Raw genomic sequence first — 6,269 nt, 5'->3', positions numbered from 1 at the left:
TCAGCCTTAAGACAGAAGAAAATCTTGCCAAATGCAGCAAGGGGTGGAGGACATCATTCTAAATGACGTAAGCCAATCAGAGAAAGGCAGATACCACATGAGTCTACTGATATGAGATCCTTAAAATCGTCAAGCTCATGGAAGCAGAGAGTAAAATAGTGGTTGCCAGGAACTGGGGCAGACGGAAATGAGGAGCTGCTATTCAACAGGTATAAAGTTTCAGTTATGCAAGAGAGATTCACCCTGTCTGTCTGGTGTACAACATTGTGCCTATAATTAACAATACTGTATTGCACACTTAAAAATGTGTTAAGAGGGTAGAGCTCATGTTAAGTGTTCTTACAATTAAAAAAAATGTTGAATGAATGAATGAATAATATTGACAACATACCTGAATTCAGAAACTGTTTACTTTTCTTATAAATTAGAAGGAATCCTTGATGACCTCAATAATGAAGCTATTCTCGATCATGTGCTTGCTGCCATGCTTCATTGCGTCAGAGAGAAGTGAGAGTTCACATGCCCAGGGTAATGAATAGCCCTGAGTTTGAGCCGAGACTGCATCCTTCTTCCATTACTTGTCACCGCAAGGAAAATGGTGAGGATTCTTTGGTAACTCGCAGTAAATAGACCTCACATAGGATGATGCTAACTTCTGTTCAGTTAGAATTTCAAATCCATTCTGACCACAGAACAAACCAAACCAAACCAACAAACCATTAATTATTTGGGGAAGAGTGCAGAGAATCAACCAGACTGTTCCTCATGTCAAAATTGTTCTCTTGCTACTGGTAAAACCATCTGGAGGGATGTTATTACATCATGGCTGCTCCACACCTGCTGAGTGATGTCTTCCTTCATCAGCCTTGAAATTGGTTCTTTCATCTCCAAACTCTGCAAAATGTAAAAACATTTCCCTCTGCACTGGACTATCTGGTTGCTAGAAACAGATTCCAAAACCCACTGCTGACATATTTACCAGGAACGCTAGTTATACTGTCTTCTCAAAGCAGAGAACTAACATCTTGGGACAGCATACCTGCAACAACATTTATTATTAGTGCCAGTTTCTTTCTTGCTTTAATTTGGTAGAAGTCTCTGCTTTTGACACCTCCGTGAACTGTTTTAAAGTTTATGGTGTGAAAAATCTTGGCTACCAACTTGCCTCCATTTATCATAAACTTGGAATCAGTTTATACCAGGCATGAAATGTCCCTTTGGATTTCTACTAATGGATTAATGATGCCGATAAATGTTCGGGAAAAAACAAGGAAGAATGGTGGGATGTTTACTAGATTCGCTTCTAAGAACCTGTTAAAAACAAATGGAATCATTTAATGATGGAATGTGCTTATTTACATTTCAAAGCTGATTAACTCAAATTTAATCTGGGTTTTCTTTCATTGGATTCGGTGGAAGTTCTCTGTCATTACTTTAATTAGATGCATTAATAAGGTTTTAAGACACTTCTGCACAGAACTATATGCAAATTTAGGAGGATGAACCCAAATCTGGTGAGTTCTAAGTCCTATTTCCAATGTGTTAACTGAAAGCCAGTTGCATTTTTTTAGTCCTCTTTTAATGTATGTAAACGAGTGTTTACTAGAATCAGTAAGAAATCTTAAGGCACTTCAGTTCTCATTTGGATGGCTAGAATGTACCAGAGCTCCCAGGAGAAACTTGAGATTTTTATCTGCATTTCATATAATAAACCTAAACACTATAGTGCTGAACATAAAGACAAAAAATTAAGCAAGACATAGATTTGCTCCTGCAGGCGAGAAAGAAGGCTCCACACGTCCCATAAAATTTCTTTTTAAATAGACATTCATTTCTTATTTCTCTCAAAGGAACAAAAGAGAACTTGACATTCATTTTGGAATCAGCTGTCTCTTTAGAACCAGATGAACACTTAGAAGCTCTTGAATTGGAAACCATGATTAGTCCTTCTATGATCTGGAGAGGCGGTGGATTCTTTGGCTTAAAACTTAAGATAGGTGTGAAAACTTTGCGCAGCCCCCTTTGCTGTCTGAATGACGTTATATTTGACCAATCACTAATACCAGAATTCATGTGTTTACATGTGGAAATGATAGAGATATGTGAAAAGCATTTCGGTATTCAGTGTTTTGAGGTTTGTCTTGAGCCTGAAAGGAACATCTACCTTTCCTTTTATTAGTGACAATTGTAGATGCTTTCATGCAATTTCCTTCCATCGGGGAATTACCTTTCTCTTACACACTTGCATAACAGAACTCGAACACATAAACTAAGATTTATAAATATGTAATTGGTAGCATACGTCAGCATGAACTATAAGGTTCTTTCTTAAGAAGCATTATATAATAAATGACTCCTATTAAAACGGCGTAATTAGTTTTAAGTATTTAACCAGCATTAACAGAGAGATTCAAAACCCAGCCTACCTAGACTGCCTATTAGCTTATAATGACTCAGGAGTAATCACCTTTCTCAAATGGCTTCACAAGAAGAGAGGAAATAAAAATAAAACAGTTTTAGAACCAGGTAACTAATTATACACAGCTTATTTGTAAACAGCTTCTCTCCGTTGAACAACAGACATAAGCTTAGCTGCACTGAACTGAAGCTCTTATTGCCAAACCCACAACAGCACCATTTTCTTAGAAGAATAGTCCTATATTATGGATGTGGTGATGAGTAAGACACCATGCTGGGCAGTGATCAAAAACAAACTGATACTTGCTCCAGCTAAGGGGCAGCTGGGATGGGGTTTGTGTCTTTTTTTTTTTTTTTTTTTTTTTGAAGAACAGAGGTCTTTGTCTGAATTCCGAGTGAGATTCTGAACTGCAAACAAATGTACTCTTCCCCACGTCCTTCCTCGTGGCTTCAGCTTTTTCAAGGAGGTTTTCACTTCTATCATTCTTTCCTGATTTGAAGGGTTCTTGGAATAAATGCAATTGGAGGAACTGTCTGAAAATTTTGTGCCACGTTGCATGTCTTCCTTGGCAATGGTCTCCGTTTCAGAGTTATTTCTGGAGTGAAATCAGACTTGTGTTTGCTCTGAAACTAATTGTATATTCTCTGAGTCAGTCTGGTTTCTCATTATCACTGTATTAATTGATGTTTTAGAGGAGTCAGTCGTGGCTATTGTGTGTCAGGTATGAGTTAGTACTTGACCCTGGCTCTCACTTATTCATCACAAAAATCCCAGAAAGTAGATATAATTATCCACATTTTACAGATAAGAAGACCCAGATTTGTGGAGGTAAAGAATTTATCCAAGTTAAACGGCTAAGAAGTGGGAAGGCAGGAATGACTCCCCATCTGCCTGACTCCTGTGTTCCCTTCTCTTAATCATTATTCTACAGAAGAGAAAACATTTTCATGATCCTTACTTCTTATATGAAAAAAAAATTGGCTGCTCCAGATAACAAGGATTCTGAATACGGTGTGGGCTAATTATCTGAAGACCACTATGCAGAAGAGCACACCAGGGAGGTAACGCTGGTCTCCCTTCTTTGGGTCCAGAATCTGCACTGTAATCAACAGTCACCTTTGTCTCCCTCCAGAACTTGGTTCATAGAGTTGCTTTGCAGTGATTATGGATTTGCTCATTCATATCTTATTTATAAGTGATATCTCATTCCTGTGATATAAGTGATATCTCATGTACTCAAAATTCCTTCCAGGGGAAAACTTTTGAAATGCAGCCTTGGGAGAGGTCATTTTCCACATACAACTGATTATGCTGAGCTCTGAGAGCAGCAGAAGACACTATGATGATCTATAACAACAGCCCTTTAGGCATCCATGCCTGACTTTGATTTCCAGCTCTGCTGTACTGCACGAAGTGCTTAATTTGGACTCAGTTTACTCAGTCTGGAAAATTCTTAGTGGAAATTAAATGAGTGTGCATACATAATTGGGCATGGAATGTTCCTTTTCTTTCATCAACCCCATTCCTCTCCTTTGTTCTTCCCCCATATCATTCTTCCCTTCTTATTTCCCCCCCTCTTCTCTCCTCCATTCTCATTCTCATGTGTTTCCCGTCTATCTTTGATTTGTTTTGGGGAGAAGGCAGGGAAAGTGGTTCCTGCGTTCTCTAGAAGTTAGTCCATTTTACTACTATCTATTTTACTGCTAGGGTGGTCTCATAGCATAACCCACCTGGAAATTTTCATTTCCACAGTTTTTAAAGACAATAGATACCTGAGAAATGGGCGCTAAATGGCATCTGTTGAAAGGAGATTCCACATCTCAGTTCCACTACTTGATATCACTACTAATGTCAAATACTTTTTAGGATATATGTTAAATTTTGGAAGAACTTCTATCAAGTTTTTTTTCATATATAAGCTGTAAGTTTTTGATAATTTTCCATAGACTAGCTTCTGGCTTCAGCCAGTTGTTTTCATTTGTGACTGTTTGCCCTGTGTTATCAAATATCTTAAGAAAATCCTGAAATGTACATTTTACATGAAATTTCCTGACTTTAAAATGTTTACATGGTTAAAACAAAATTTGTCTGTTGGTTTACACATAGGAAAATGAAGACATTACGTTTTTATTTAATTTTTATTTTATAATATCTTTATTTTTATTTATTTTAATTTTTATTTTTATTCTTGGCATTTAGAGTTCTGTTTTTTATACCTTGATACTAACAATTAAAAAAATACAAATTATATTAATTTGTACCAATATATAATTTACAGTGCTCATGTTGTCATTTTATACATTTATAATACTCATATTGTGACAACAAAAAGCAAACGTAGTGGGGACATAGAAAGGTGAAATGTTATTAAGTTGGAATATGACCGATATAACCACCCACAGGAGAGGACACAGCTGGAAAAGACCAAAGTGAAGCCCTATAAAGCATGGAGCAAGAACCAGGGTCCTATTCACCTGTGTCTAAGAACAGTACTAGGATTCCACACCCATTTATGAAAAATAATCTTAGCAAATCAATAGAAATGTCTGTAACATGATAAAGCATATGTACAAAAAGATTAATGCCAAACATCATCCTGAATGGTAAAATATTGAAAGCTTCTCCCTGTTATTAAAAAGCAGATAAGGATATTATCTATCACCTTTTCTAGTCAACACTGTATGATGAATTTTCAAGTGGGAGGCTTATTCAATTTCTCTCTCCCCATTCCTTCCCAGTTTCTTTTGTTTGTTTGTTTGTTCTTTTCTGAAGCTACTAAAGGGTTATATCAGCTCTGACACTCTGTCTCAGGGCTCCATAAAAGCTTTTATTTGGAAAAAGACTTTCTCAACCCAAAACACAAAATTCTTCAAAACTGCTGCTCTGATTGACATTATTGTAATGCGTGCCTTTTCCATTGGGATCAATTTCTCCAGTTGTTTTAACTTCCTTAACCTAAATCCTCTCTTCTTTTTCTTTCTTCCTCTTCAGTTTTAATGATCAAATGCTCCATTAATGCCTCAAGTAGTTCTATAAATAAACACAACTCAAAAGCTATGTATCTTGAAATTACCTTTAAAACAATATTTTCTCCTTAATATTATATGTAGTCCACCCACTGCAGGTATCATCTGTTTTGTTTGTTTGTTTTTTTTGTTTTTTGGTTTTTTTGGCTTTAATAAAGGATGAAGAATATATAAATGATAAATGAAATGCTTTCATTCCCTGTAGTCCTATTTATCTGTTGCCACCTAACAAGTTATCCAAAAGTGTAGTGGCTAAAAAATACAAACACTTATTAGCTCATGGTTTCTGTGGGGCAAGAATTTGGAAGCATCTTAGCTGGGTGGTTCTCATGAGATGGCAGTCAGGGTGTTGGCCTGGACTGCAGTCACCTAAAGACTTGACTAGACCCAAAGGGTCATCTTCCAGGATCACTCACGTGGCTGTTGGCTGGAAGCCTCGGTTTCTTGAGGATCTTTTCCACACATGGCAACTGGTTCCTTCAAAGCCACTGATACAAGAAAGAGGGCAAAATGGAAAGCTAGCAGAAAGCCTCAGTGCCCTTTATGACTCAGCCTCAGACATGACACGACATCATTGGTGCTGGACCCTTTTGGTCACACAGCCCAATCATTACACAGTTTATAAGGAAGCTACACAAAAGACTAAGTGTCAGGCTGCCTACTGCACCTGACAAAGGGAATTCCCTTTATATTTCATCTTAAATGCTGATTTTATCTTGGAAACAGTTGGTCAGAACAAAAATAGATGCACTCCAAAAGTCTGTTACAATTTATATCAGTCAGCCATTTTCATAAATTTTTAACAGTGATTTTTCTAGTTAGTA

The 6,269-nt window shown here is 37.0% G+C and overlaps 1 long non-coding RNA gene across 1 annotated transcript; it reads right to left on the bottom strand.

The window, feature by feature from the left end:
• Positions 1-462: 462 nt before the first annotated feature.
• On the bottom strand, positions 463-5,947 carry LOC140689114 (uncharacterized). The gene is made up of 3 exons (XR_012063994.1): positions 5,862-5,947; positions 980-1,039; positions 463-894 (listed from the first exon to the last, which is right to left on the bottom strand). It is a non-coding gene; the product is annotated as an uncharacterized lncRNA (long non-coding RNA).
• Between the last annotated feature and the right edge of the window lie 322 nt (positions 5,948-6,269).

Source organism: Vicugna pacos, chromosome 25, assembly GCF_048564905.1.
Source record: "Vicugna pacos chromosome 25, VicPac4, whole genome shotgun sequence".
In the NCBI taxonomy this organism is placed as follows: domain Eukaryota; kingdom Metazoa; phylum Chordata; class Mammalia; order Artiodactyla; family Camelidae; genus Vicugna; species Vicugna pacos.
The sequence above is the reverse complement of the archived record's forward strand: the minus strand, read 5'-3'. Positions and strand labels throughout refer to the sequence as shown.